The sequence below is a fragment of the Podarcis muralis genome, chromosome 16, assembly GCF_964188315.1.
Source record: "Podarcis muralis chromosome 16, rPodMur119.hap1.1, whole genome shotgun sequence".
NCBI lineage: Eukaryota > Metazoa > Chordata > Lepidosauria > Squamata > Lacertidae > Podarcis > Podarcis muralis.
Window position 1 is genome coordinate 7,587,520 of NC_135670.1, and position 12,656 is coordinate 7,600,175.

The 12,656-nt window shown below is 50.2% G+C and overlaps 1 protein-coding gene across 4 annotated transcripts in view; it reads left to right on the top strand.

The window, feature by feature from the left end:
- GATAD2B (GATA zinc finger domain containing 2B) overlaps positions 1–12,656 on the top strand; it is a 75,030-nt gene that overhangs the window by 19,694 nt on the left and 42,680 nt on the right. The window contains exon 2 of one of the 4 annotated variants that reach the window (XM_028709236.2): positions 887–1,110. The exons of the other annotated variants lie outside the window; for them this stretch is intronic. The gene's annotated coding sequence lies outside the window, so the exon portion shown is untranslated. The remainder of the gene's footprint in view (positions 1–886; positions 1,111–12,656) is intronic. 4 annotated transcript variants of the gene reach the window in all.

The following is a 12,656-nucleotide window of genomic DNA, read 5'->3' on the forward strand; positions in this document are numbered from 1 at the left end:
TCTGGCCTACTTTGCGTGGCCTTGTAGCAAGAACCGAGAGTGTGCTGGCCTTGACACTTTTAGCACTTAGGTCGTCACAGTTGGCCTTGGGTTGGAAGATGGCATCTGCAGAAGAAGGCGTTTTGCAACAGCAGATTTCAGAGGCAGGTTTTTGACCCATCATACTCAACTGAGCACCCGTGACACATCTTGTGACCAGTATACAGCTGTGAGGGGTGGGTGAGTGTGCCAAGGCTTCTCCCTTAATTGAGTTCTCTTTCACCCTCTCACAATATTGCGCACCTTTTCCTTTTCCTTTTCTTTTTTTTACAATAATAGGCTGTGCATTGGTTCCACCTTCCTGTTTTTGCTTAATTCCCCTCTTCACAAGATGTCCCACCTTGGGTGCTTCAGGTCAAAGGTGCCTCCCGACGGGACATCTTTTTAAAAAAAAAAAACAGCCAGCCAACCCACACCCACCCAGGGAACTTATTCTCAGCAGCTAAATGGTTAAAAGACCCTTGGAAGCCAATGCTCATGAATGAGAGAGGCAAAGTTTGGCCAGGTGCCAGGATACGCTTTAAGGAGTGGGGGCAACCCAGCGAGAGCGTGAGAGAGACCTGAAGATGGGATCCTTGCGGGGGGGGGGAGCCAGGGAGGGGAAGAGGGGGCGCCCGCACAAGCCGCGCAGCCGACTGCCTCCGATGCCACGACCAACTTATTTTTATATTTATTTATTTTTTTCTTAAGCGATAATTCCATGTCCTGAGGTTACAAACCGGCTGCAACTGGTTTTATTTTTTTTTCTTCTTCTTCTCTCCCCTTCCCTTCCCCTGCCCCCGCTAAGCATCATGGGTAAAAGTAAGCATCCCCCCCTTTTCTTTTGTTTAATATAACGGCACCACAGATGATTGGCAGGGACGTGCCCGTTCCACGACTGGGCTCCGGCAGGTCCCTGGAGGGGGATGGCACGCCGCGGCCATCCATGTTCCACCGAGGGGGCGTCTGGTGAAAAAGCACCCTGGCTTTCCCCCCTACCCTCCTCGCGGGCTGGCGAACCGACTCCCCCTCCATCCGTCTGTCTCTCCCCTCCTCTTGACAAGTCGGGGAGGGAGTGGGAACACGCTACCTGTAAGTATATTCCTCCCTTTCCCCCCCCCCCTTTTTTTTACTGCCTTAAAAAATAATAATCTCTTTTTTAAATTATTATTCAAACAAAAGGTTCTTTAGGGGTTAGCTAAGTCCTTTTCTTCCCCAAAATTTTTTCATCGCTCTCGAATGTCGGGTTTTGTATTTATTATTTTATTTATTTATTTTTTAAAAAACACCCTTACTGTCTTGTCTAAATGCGATCATGGATTAATTCATTGATTTTTGGCTTTCGCCCTCCCTGCCCCCCCTTTTTTTCACATGGCTACCGGTCTGGAGCCACAGAGGAAGAATATATTTTGTGCTGGGGGTGGCACGGGCGGCGGCGGAGGAGGCGGCAGGAAGGTGGCTTATTTCGGAGAATGTGGCAAAGGCATTCTATTGTCTCTCTGGCATGCTGATAGTTTGATCGAATACCCGAACCTTCTCTCTCTCCCCCGTCTCTCTCTCTCTCCCCCCCTTTCCATCTCCACCCCCCCTTCCTTTTCATGTCAGCTACAACCCCACTCTGTGAATGGAGGCAGCCAGCTGACGAGGGAGCGCGCTGGCACGGTGCCAAGGGCTGGGAGACGCGTTTGCGCGTGTGTGGAGCTTATACGGCGAGCACAAAGCAGTGGCAGGGAGGTGGAAGCGGCATGTGGGGGGGAGAGAAGAGAGAGAGAGAGGCCTTCCTTGCGGTCTAGGAAATCGCAGCCTATTATATAAGGGAGTCTGCGTCACTCAGGCTGACGGGAGGAGAGTCGGGGGAGAGGAGAGAGAGAGAGGCTGGTCTCTTAAACCTCCTTTTGTCGTCGTCCCCCCCTCTTTTTTCATTCTGCTTACAGTGATCACCGAGTTAATGCTGATGGCTTATATTACCCCCCCCAAAAAAAAACTTCCTCTGCCCTCTCACTGAAAGACGGAATGAAAAAACCTCACAGCTTCTAAGCAAGCCAGTGTTCCTGAAGGATTTCTTTGCCACCTTTCTTTGCAGAAGGGAGGGGGAGAGGAACTCTTACACACACATGCACTCCCCACCCCCTAAAAAAAAAAAGAATTGCCCTCTCTTTCATCTCTCTACGAACTGACCCACTAAATTCGAGAAATGAGGCATGAAAGGTTCCTGGATTCCTCCACATCCCTCTGAGTCAAAGATTTCGTTTGGTGATGTTGCTTTCGTTTGCTATCGCGGAGCGGCTTTCATCGCCTGCTTCTTAATAATGTTGTCTGCTTCGGCTTGTTTGGGGCTTTGAAAGGGATGTGCCGCTGTGGTGGGTCAGCTCCGGCATGAAGGTATCCCATGTTTATGTTTTGTTTTACTGGTGGGTTTTTTTTGTGTTTTGGTTTGGTTTTTTGCACCCTCCGCTTTGAGAAGCCACAGAGTTGTGTTGGCCAGCAGGGGTTTCTCTGTTGGCAGGGAGAAAGGCACTCTGTATCTGCTCAGTGTATGTCTTTACGCGCTGCAAGGTTTCTGTGGCTAAGCACTAGGTGAAAATTCACACCCAGGAGAACTGAATTCAATGGGAACGAAGAGTTGTGAGCCTGCTCTTGCTCAAAGCCTTCCACTCTGTCCATGGCTGAAATGAAACCCGAGCCCCTAAGAACAGGAGCGGCTAATGCCTGTTGGGACTGGCAGGGCAGAAGGCAGAGAGGCCAACTGTACCTGGAGCCAGAACCAACCAGAGCCAAAGCCAAGGGCAGGCTGTAATCCTACAGTGAACACAGTGGGGCTTCCTTTGCTGGTAGACTGCTCAGGCAGGGACGACAGTGGTGGCTGGTGCTCATTGGGACTGATGGAGTGGAAGACCAGGAGCCCAAAAGTAGGTGGTGCCAGAGATAATGAGTGGCAGAGCCAACCAGTTCAAGCTTTGTCCCCATCCCCTTCTTGCTAAGTTCTACAAGGGTCAACACTGAGACCAAGAAGCTGGCAGGCAGGGCAACCGCCTGGACTGGTTGTTGTAAGCGGGTAGGTGGGGGCTGGCTGAGGGCAGATAGAGGTTGGTGGGGTTGTGCATGGTTTGCCCAAGTGGACCACCCTCCACTGCATAAGAAGACCCCTGGATCTGTCCCTTTGGGCATTCTGTTTCCCACAGGGGCTGAGCAGGTGGCCTCTGGGAAGGCCCCAAGTGGACCATGAAGGCCATAGCCCATTCTTGTACCTGTGACACACACACACAAATACACCTCCGGAACTGGTACTGGAGGTAAACTGCCTCTGAACCTAAAGGTTCCATGTAGCTATTGTGGAAAATCACATCTGATCAGCTTACCCACTCTGAATGTATCTCATCCTTTCTCAAAAGGATGTGGAATCTCCAAAGGACTCCCATCCAAAGGACTCCCATCAGCCCCAGCTAGCCATGGTCAGCGGTCAATGGAGGAGTAGCCCTGATGGATCTTCTTGCCCAGCATCCCTTTTTCCTCACAGCGGCCTGCCAAGCCCTTCTGGGAAGACCACATCCGCACATGAAGGCAGCACCTTCTGTTTGACTATGGTCGTTGCCAAGCATTTGGAGGAATATCGCTGCTAAACCTGGTGGTTCTGCTGAGTTATCATGGCGAGCACCGACTGATGCTGAGCTTTAACCCTCTATGATGCATGGAGATAGCTGGTGCTGGTAAAGTACCGAGTTAAAGCCCCTGGCTGACTGCCGGATGAAGTTGTAGCTCAGTGGCAGAGCAGGCACCTTGCATGCAAAGGGTCTCGGGTTCAGTCTCCAACATCTCCAGGTAGGGGCTGGGAAAGACGCCCCTCTTGATCCCCTGAAGAGTCACTGCCAGTCTGTGTAGACAGTACTGAGCTAGATGGACCAACGATCTGACTCTGTGAAAGGCAGCGTCGTTTGTTTGGGGCGCTGAAATTTAAATGAAGTCAGGCCTAAAATGCATGTGCTTTCCGTATGAAAGATCCCATTTTCAGACCTCCAGTACCTCCACTTACGAATTGCAAAGACTCTATTCTGAAATCTGGGGAATCAGGTTAAACAATACTAAGCCGGGTGGGCAATGGTTTGGCTTGGTATAAGGCAGCCCCCGACAGAACTTTGTGTGCCCCCAAGGGACAACTCTATCCACTTGAGACTCCTTGTTTCAGTGGGAGTGAAGGACTTCTCTGAATGTTGCCTGCAGTTGCTCTCCTGTCTTTGCTTTCTCTCTCCCTCCTCTCCGCTCTCCACCAGTGGGAGTTAGAGGACTGGCCTGTGCTCCCTGGTCTACTGATGGAACAGAGTTAGGTGGTCGAATCCTGAGCTGGTAGAATAGACTGTAGCACTTTGGATTGCAAGCGGGGGCTACTGCTTTCAAGCATTCCCCATTCATCTATTAAAAATGAAAGACACCCAGCATCAGAAATGACTGTATCAGAGGAAAAGTTCCAGTCCAGCCTCCCCTGGCTGTGCTTATTCCCCCTGCCATGTAAAAAGCTTTCCAAGATGTAATCCACTCCCTTCAATCTGACTTGGCACAGTCCAGGTTTTGTTTTTTTTAGCCTTATAAACCCAGCCTGTTCTGTAGAGCAATGTGGTTAAGAACCCTAAGCTGGTAGAACAGACTGTAAGGTTTTTTAGACTAGAAGTCTGGCAAAGCATAGATCCCCTCCCCTGCATTTAAAGTACAAAAAGAGACTCCCTGCAAGTAGAAAACAAACGCAGCAAGGAGCAGGCAGGGAATACTTTGGGGAAGTATAGGTGTTTGGGGCTCGGGTTGCTGTTGATGTTTGGGGCTTGGGCATTTGTCCCTCGCTTGCAGCCTGAAATGGCGCAGGGACTAAAGGGTGGTCATTAAGAAACCCCCTCCTGAACACTCCATTCTGACTCTTGCCGTCTCTGGACAAGAGAACTGCAAGAACTGATGTGAGAACCCAGGTAGAGTTAGGAGCTAAGAAGGTGAGCCATGAGTCTGGAAGGTCACCGATAAAAATGTTTACCCTCTGCTGGGAAGCTTTTGACTGGCCTATGGGCAAAGCTGGCTTTTGTTTAGCAAACTGCTGTCCCCTCACCTGCAATAGAAACATAACAAGAGCCTGTGGGAAATCCTCAGGCGGGACCTGAGCAATAGCAGCTCTCCCCCGCTTGCGGTTCCTAGCTGCTGATAGCCAGAGGCCTCCTTCCTTCCCACGGTGGAGTGAGAACATAGCCATCATGGCTGGCAGCCACTGATAGCCGCATCCTCTGTGGATTTGCCTAAATCTCTTTTAAAGCCATCCAAGTTGGCGCCCAGCAGTACCTCTTTGCAGGAGTGAATTCCATAGTTCAGCTGTGCTTTGCATGGAAAAAGTAGTTCATTTCATCCCAAATCTTCCAACAGCTTCATTGGCTGTCCTCGAGTTCTAGTATTAGGAGCAAGGGGTGTATACAGTGATAAATAAATATATGCAATATTTCATGGTGTAGAGAAAGTGGATAGAAAGAAGTATTTCACTTTCTCTACACCATGCATAATTGTATATAGCTTATAATGTTTCCCCACCCCACAGGGGATAATAATGCAAGGGAAGCCCTGCTAGTTCACTTCATCCAGTGCCTGCTGTTCCCCTAAAGGATCCCCTCCCAGCAACTAGTATTCAGGATTAGGCAGCCTCTGAAAAATGCAGGAGCTGCTTACAGCCCAAGGAAGCTGTCCTCTAGCCCAGTAGTGGCTACTCTTGAGTAACAACAATTCTCCAGGGTGTTGGGCAGAGAAAGGTCTTCCATCTGTTACCTGATCCTCTTTAGCTGGTGATGCCAGATACTAATCCTGGCACCTTTTGTGTAAGCGCACTCTCTTTGTCATGTGACAGTGAGTTCCGTAGATTAATTCGGTGCCGCATGCAACAAGTACTTCCTTTTGCGTGCTTGGAATCTGCTGCTAGTCAGTTTTGTGGGGTGACTCCCAAACCCCAAAGTTTCTCCATCCATAGTTTTATAAACTTGCTGTGTGTGTGTGTGTGTGTGTGTAAGTAATATGACATTGTGTTCTTCGTCATCATCTTTTCATCCCTTTCCCCCAGTGTGGAACACTTGAGTTGAGATGTTTTCCATTGTGTGTTGGACCGCCTTATAGGGCTGGTGTAAGGATTAATGTGGCCATACAGAGGAAAATGCTGTGGAGCCTCCCCCAAGTTCTTTCATGGATGTGAAGTGTATACTGCCTATACCTTTTGAAGCAGGATAAACTGCCCTCTGTATGCAGCTAGGTAGTCAAATTTCATGTACTGTTCGTTTCAAATGATTTCACTTTCTTCAAATCCCAGGTAGCCAAAATTTCCCCTGTCCGTCCTCTGTTCATTTTGCTTGCTTGATCCTCCCTGCCCTACCTCTGATGTTCCTCTGGGAGAAACCATGCAGGGGTGGGAATGTCCCCAGTCTAAAACCCCATATGGCTGCTGCCAGTCAGTGTCAGCAGTACTGACCTAGATGAGCCCAGCTGGTCTTACTTGGTATAAGGCTGCGTCTTACGTTCCTATGCTATGGGGAAGGGCCTTAGCTCAAGCACCTTCTCTGTACGCAGAAGGTACCAGATTTAATTCCTGGCACCCCCCAAGTAGGGCTGAGAATGTTCCATTCTGAAATCTCGGAGAGCGGCTGCTGGTCTGTGTTGACAATACTGAACTAAGTAGTCGGTATAAGGTCGTTTCCTGCATTCAACAAGCCCACTTTAATGGCGAGAGCTGTTGCAGTGTCTTGTGGGCTGAGCTGCTTGCTTAGAAGGGGAGCTTTCCAGCATCTTTGGATAATTTGCTTCCGACGAGCTGTAAGGAAGATGCGGGGTGGGGGTGGGAGAGCCATTTCAATGAGCTTGCGCCGAAATGGCTCCTACGGATAACTGCGCCGGCAGCTGTTCTCTCCGCTTCCTTCGAAAACAAGAGTCCAGTTTGTCTGGGGACATCTAGGTCTCTCTCATCGCCACTTCTCCGTACGCATTTTCTGAGAACCGTTGTCTTGCTGTCGTTGGGGAGCGTGATTTGTAATCCTACCCCCCTCCCACAACTGCAATGGATCGCGGTGGAATTTGGATTGCGGGCTCCTTGGAAGAAAGCTGTGGTTTGTTTGTAAGGCGAGCTTCTTTTCCTTCTCCTCAATCTCCCAACTCACAAGGCACAATTGCTGCGGAGAGTATCTCTTTTTGCCAAGTTGGGTGCGGAATGAGAAGGGGGGGGGGAGAGAGTGTTGTGCCAGCATAGGCACTGGAAGGAAGAGGCAGGGTCTGAGCCAGTCTGAGAAGGGTGGCTGGGAATGGCTTGATCTTCTTTCATCTCTCCTCCCCGTCCTGCTCCTCGGACCGCCTGGCTGTCAAGTCCCGGTTTCCTTTTTTGGCGATTGCCCTTTTTATAGCATTGTATGGAAACGTTTCGTCTTGGGAGACAGCCATTTTGTGCGTGTCCTGTCTCGAAACGCATCTCTCTTTCTTTTCATTATTTTTTTTTTTAAACAGCAGTGACATCCGCTTCGCTCTCGGAGAAGCTGAGGCGGAGCAGCTTTTGATGGTGGTGGGTGGGTGGGGGGAGAGCTGACAGTAGTGAGCCAGCACCGACACCCGTTTCTCAGACCCAGAGGGTGCGGTGGGGGCAATAACCTCTGCAGGGTGGGCTCAGAGCAAGGCAGAAGAAACTGTGCCAAAGGCAGGGACCACGTGCACCCGTGTGATTCTTAAGATTGTGAAATTTGGAATCTCAATGATCTTGTACAGTAGAGTCTGTTGTAGGCTGAAGGTAAAGCAGAATGGAGACTGTCCTGAGCAGAGAGGTTGTTAGCCAGCTTGTTAGCCAGCATGCTACATAGATGGGGCTTTCCGCGTAACAAGGGCAGTGAGCCCCAGAATGCCAAATTCTGGGGACAGGGAGGAAGTGCCCTGCAAGTGGGATTCCCAGGGGCAGCTGATTGGCTGCTAGGGTGAAAATAAGATGTAGCACTAGATTGGGGTGGGGAACCTTCCACAGCCTGAGGTCCGCATTCCCTTCTGGGCAGCTCCCTGAGGGCCATGTGCCAGTGGTGGGTGGGGCCAAGGGCAAAGTGGGCGGATCAACGTATGTAAATGTTACCTTTGTGCCATAGGTCAGTTTCCGCACATGCTCACACGCCCTTCATCTGTCCTCCATCCAGGCAAGCTAGCATCATAATCGCAGAGTTCAAGGAGAACTTCCAGGCAGGCAGAACCCTCCAGCAAGGCTGGTGGGATGTGTGGCCTGAGAAAAGAGGGTGTGGCTCATGGAGAGGTATGGCCCAAGGAGATTCCCGAGGGCCAGGTGCAGGGGCCTGGAGGGCCGCATTCAAACTTCCGCCCCCCGCACTGGGAGGACATTTGGTCTGACCCTAGAGGGCTCTCTTTGTGTTTTCAGATGACCGGGAGTTGTCTCCATGCTCTGAGGGTGACCTTTCAGGGGGACTCTGGCTGTCCAGAGTTCGGAAACAGAAGGGAGGACTAGAGGGCCCCTTGATCTGATTTGGCAGGGCAAAAAAAAAAAGCTTCACATTTCTACAGGGTATGAAGTGCCCCGTTTCCAGCACTGGGGATCTGCAACTGGCAGTCCCTGGGGACAAATGCAAGCCCTGGCGAAGTATTCCTGTCCTCTCATTTGCCCAGCATCAGTGAGGGATTTGGGAATGGTGGGGGGTTCGATGCTGCAGGATTCTTTGGCGGTGGTAGGGCTGGTGATTGGGCCTTCTTCTCAAAGCAGCCCTCCAGAAATACTCAGTTGCCCACCTCCCTCTAGAACAAGAGATTTGTGAAACCTTGCACATTGTTTTCCCATAATACTTGCTGTCTTCCGGAGAATGAATAGCAAGCTAGAATACAATCCTGGGCTATCCATAGATGGGCAGACCTAGCAGATGACCATGCTGTAAGCTTGCAGTGGAGTAGTGCATGGTCTTCTCTCCAGGAAGTGGTAGCTGAAAGAGTATGTTGCTGCCTCTGGAGCGGTCAGGCTCTGGGACCAAATGTTCAGATCCTTCTATGGATCCCAACATCCTTGAAAGTGCTGCAGTTCAGTGGTAGAGCATCTGCTTGGCATGCCGAAGGTCCCAGGTTCAATCCCTGGCATCTCCTGGTAGAGAACCCTCTCGGAAAACCTAAGAGAGCTGCTGCCAGTCAGTGTAGACAGTACCAAACTAGGTAGACCAATTAACTGATTTGTTATAGGGCAGCTTCTTAAATCACCCTGTTATTCAGAAACATGAGGACTGGAATCTTGGTTTAGTATTGGGTAAAGGACTATAACTCATAGGGGTAGTCCCAGGCAGACTCAGTCTCTAGGTAGGGCTGGGGAAAGACTCTGGTCTCGAATCCTGGGGAGCCTCTGCCCATCAGTGTAGGCAAAATGGAACTAGATGGGGAAAGAGGCAGCTTCTTGGAGTTTCTATGGAATACACTGGCTTGGGAGCAGGAAGAGGGCCTTTTCCATGGCCGTGCCTAGGCTCTGGAACTTTCTCCCAAGGGAATCATGTTTCACCCAAAACATAGTCAAAACCTTCCTTTTCTAAAGACGGCATTTGACTCATAGATGGCTGTTTTGTCTTTATTTATTTTTTATTATTCAGGGTTTGATCTGCTACTCTGGTGGTATTGGGAGTGGGGGTTGTTTGGTATTTAGTGTCTTAATGTCTCTGTAATTGATATTTCAAATTGTGCTTTGATCTTCTTATTAGCCTCCTTGAGTTTTTAAATAAGGAAAGGCAGGGTGTAAATGTGTTTAAAAGAAAGCAGAGAAATTTACCACCACCCAGAATTGCACAATTATGGGGCACTGACAGCAGCCTTCTGGGCACGGCGTATGAAACCCCCAAGGGGAGGAGTGCGTAACATTATTTTAAGGACTCGAAAACATTTCTTCATCTTTCCAGTGAAAACTGCGGGGGGGGGGGACACTCTTTTTTTGCCGCACCTTAATTGAAACCCAGTAGGCCCCCAAAGGAGCAGACAGAGCAGGCAGAATTTGCTCTTGTAGTCCATCGCCAACCACAGCGAGGGTAGGAACAGGGCAGAACGATGTCTTTGTGGATCTTTTATTGCTGACGACTCTAGCTGGAGAAGGCCTAAATGCCTCCAGTTCTTCTTTAGCAGCTAATTAAAATGAAAAACAAAATTGGAACAGGAGCCAGGAATGTCGACTGCACCCACTGTCTCCCACACAAACCTTGCCACGGGCACAGGCAATGGCCTCCGCAAAGACCCTCCCTCCTGCTATTGGCTGTAACAGAGTCTCATCTTCATGCACCTTGGCTGCTGGTTTTATCTGTAGGCCGAGACTCAGGATTTGAGTAGCTTTGAGTCATGTAGGAGAAGAACTCTTGAGAACATCTGGTGGTGGTGGTGGTGGCAACCCAGGACAGAGACAATTAAGAGAGTCCTGATCATCCAGAGAAGAGCATCTGCTAAAGCCTTCATTTTTTCCATTCAAGAACTTGTTAAGATCTTTGCGGGGGTTTGGTTGGTTAGAGAAAGAAGCCACAATGAATAATAGGGGTATCCTTAGGCTTTGGGGGCTAGGCAGACAGGGGGCTGGTATCAAGACAGGCATCTGAACTGAGGTTGTCTCTACTTCCCTGTCATATGCAGCAGGGATGGGAAATCAGGCCCTCCAACTACTACAGTGGTACCTCGGCTTACATACGCTTCAGGTTACAGACTCCGCTAACCCAGAAATATTACCTCGGGTTAAGAACTTTGCTTCAGGATGAGAACATAAATCGTGCTCTGGCAGCGTGGCGGCGGCGGGAGGCCCCATTAGCTAAAGTGGTGCTTCAAGTTAAGAACAGTTTCAGGTTAAGAACAGACCTCCAGAAGTTCTTAACCCGAGGTACCACTGTACTGCTCTCCAACTCCCATCATCCCCGACTGTTGGCTGTGCTGGCTGGCAATGGTCCAAGGCAGCATGCGCATTGATTACCCAGTCGTAGAGCCCACCCATCCTAGAACGCTTCTCGCAACATGGGTTAAGGCAGCTCAACACTCCATTCTGCCGAAGGGAACCTTTTACCCCCCCCCCTCCGTTGCTTGCACACCATGCAGAAATGTGGTGTGTAACCAACTGCCCTTGGATGACTTTATCGAAGAATTGGACTTGTGAAAGGAGCGCTGAAATGGCAGCAATTGGAGAAAATCATAAGAACGTGGGAGTATCTGGATCAGGCGGGTCCAGCATCCTGTTCTCACAGTGGCCATCCAGATGCTCAGTGGGAGGCCCACAAGTAAGACCTGAGTGCAGCAGCAACTCTCCCCTCCTGTAATTTCCAGGAACTGGCATTTCTGGCTTCAGCTGTGAAGGCACAGCATAGCTGTCATAGCTAGTAGGCACTGCTATCCTTCTCCACGAATTTGCCTAATCCTCTTTTAAAGCCATCCAAGGGCCATCGCTTCCCCTTGTGGGAGTGAGTTCCAGAAGTTTAAATCCATACACAGAGTCAATCTGCCTCTCTATGCTTCGGATACTTGATGGAGGTGAACATAAGAGAAAGAGAGAAGGCCACTACCTTAATGTTGTGGTTGTGGGTTTCCAGCAGGCCTCTCTGGTCAGAAGCCCAGTACTAGATAAAGGACTAGGTAGACCTTTCAGTCTGAGCCCAAGGGTGGGGAACTTCAGGCCCAAATGTGGTCCTCCACATCTCTCTCTCTGGCCCTTGGGGCTCTCCCTAGACCACCCCCTCCCCATGTCATAACTTTTGGGGGGGGGGCTATCTGGAGTGTACCCTTAGCCTGTGATCATGTCTCATTCCTTTCCTGCATGGAGGACAGAGAGGCTTGTGTGTGGAAGCCCCTGTCCTTTGCGTGGCTGGAACATTGCCCACTACGGAACTTTTCAACCTCGAGTCCTTGGGTGCTGTTAGGCTTCAACACCCACAATCCACCGCCAGCTTATGCAATGGTCAGGGGTGATGGAAGTTGTAGTCCAACAGTATCGGGGGAGCCAGGGTTTGAAAACACTGGCCTAATCTATACATCCATTGCTCCACCCACTTTTACCTCTGGCTGTCCCTGCCCCTAGCATGCAGCCCCCAGAAGATGGGTCACGGGTGAATGTGGACCTCAAGCGGAACAAAACTCTCCACTCCGGTCTGACCTATAAGGCAGCTCCCATCCTCTTGCAATCAATGGGTTGCTCAGAGCACAGTCTGATTTTGTGTATGTGTGTGTGTGTGTGTGTGTGTGTGTGTGTAGCTTGAAACAGAACCAGATAAACGGCATGCCAAAGCCCTTTGGGTGAGATGCTGTCCAGCCTCCTACATGTCAGCCACGTGGCCTCTCCTCATTCCCAGAAGCTTTGCAGGCCACAAATCTATCTGTACGGATAAATCTGACTTATTTGATTTCTCTCAGATTGCTGTGACTCCAGGCCTGCGTTGGATCAGCTGGCTGTCCCTTGGGTTTTGTTCCAACATTCTACTTTCTCGCTTCTCCCTCCTCCTTCCCCCGCGCTCTGCATCTCCATTGCTTTCTTGGTACCGTCACTGCTCCTGTTTGCCTGCTGCGCTCCCCAAGGGTTTTACAAGCCCTCATGGAGCTTCCTGGGGAACTGATTTGGGGAAGGGGAGGGCACAGATTCTGCCTCTGTGGGATTTTAAAACCAGCACCTC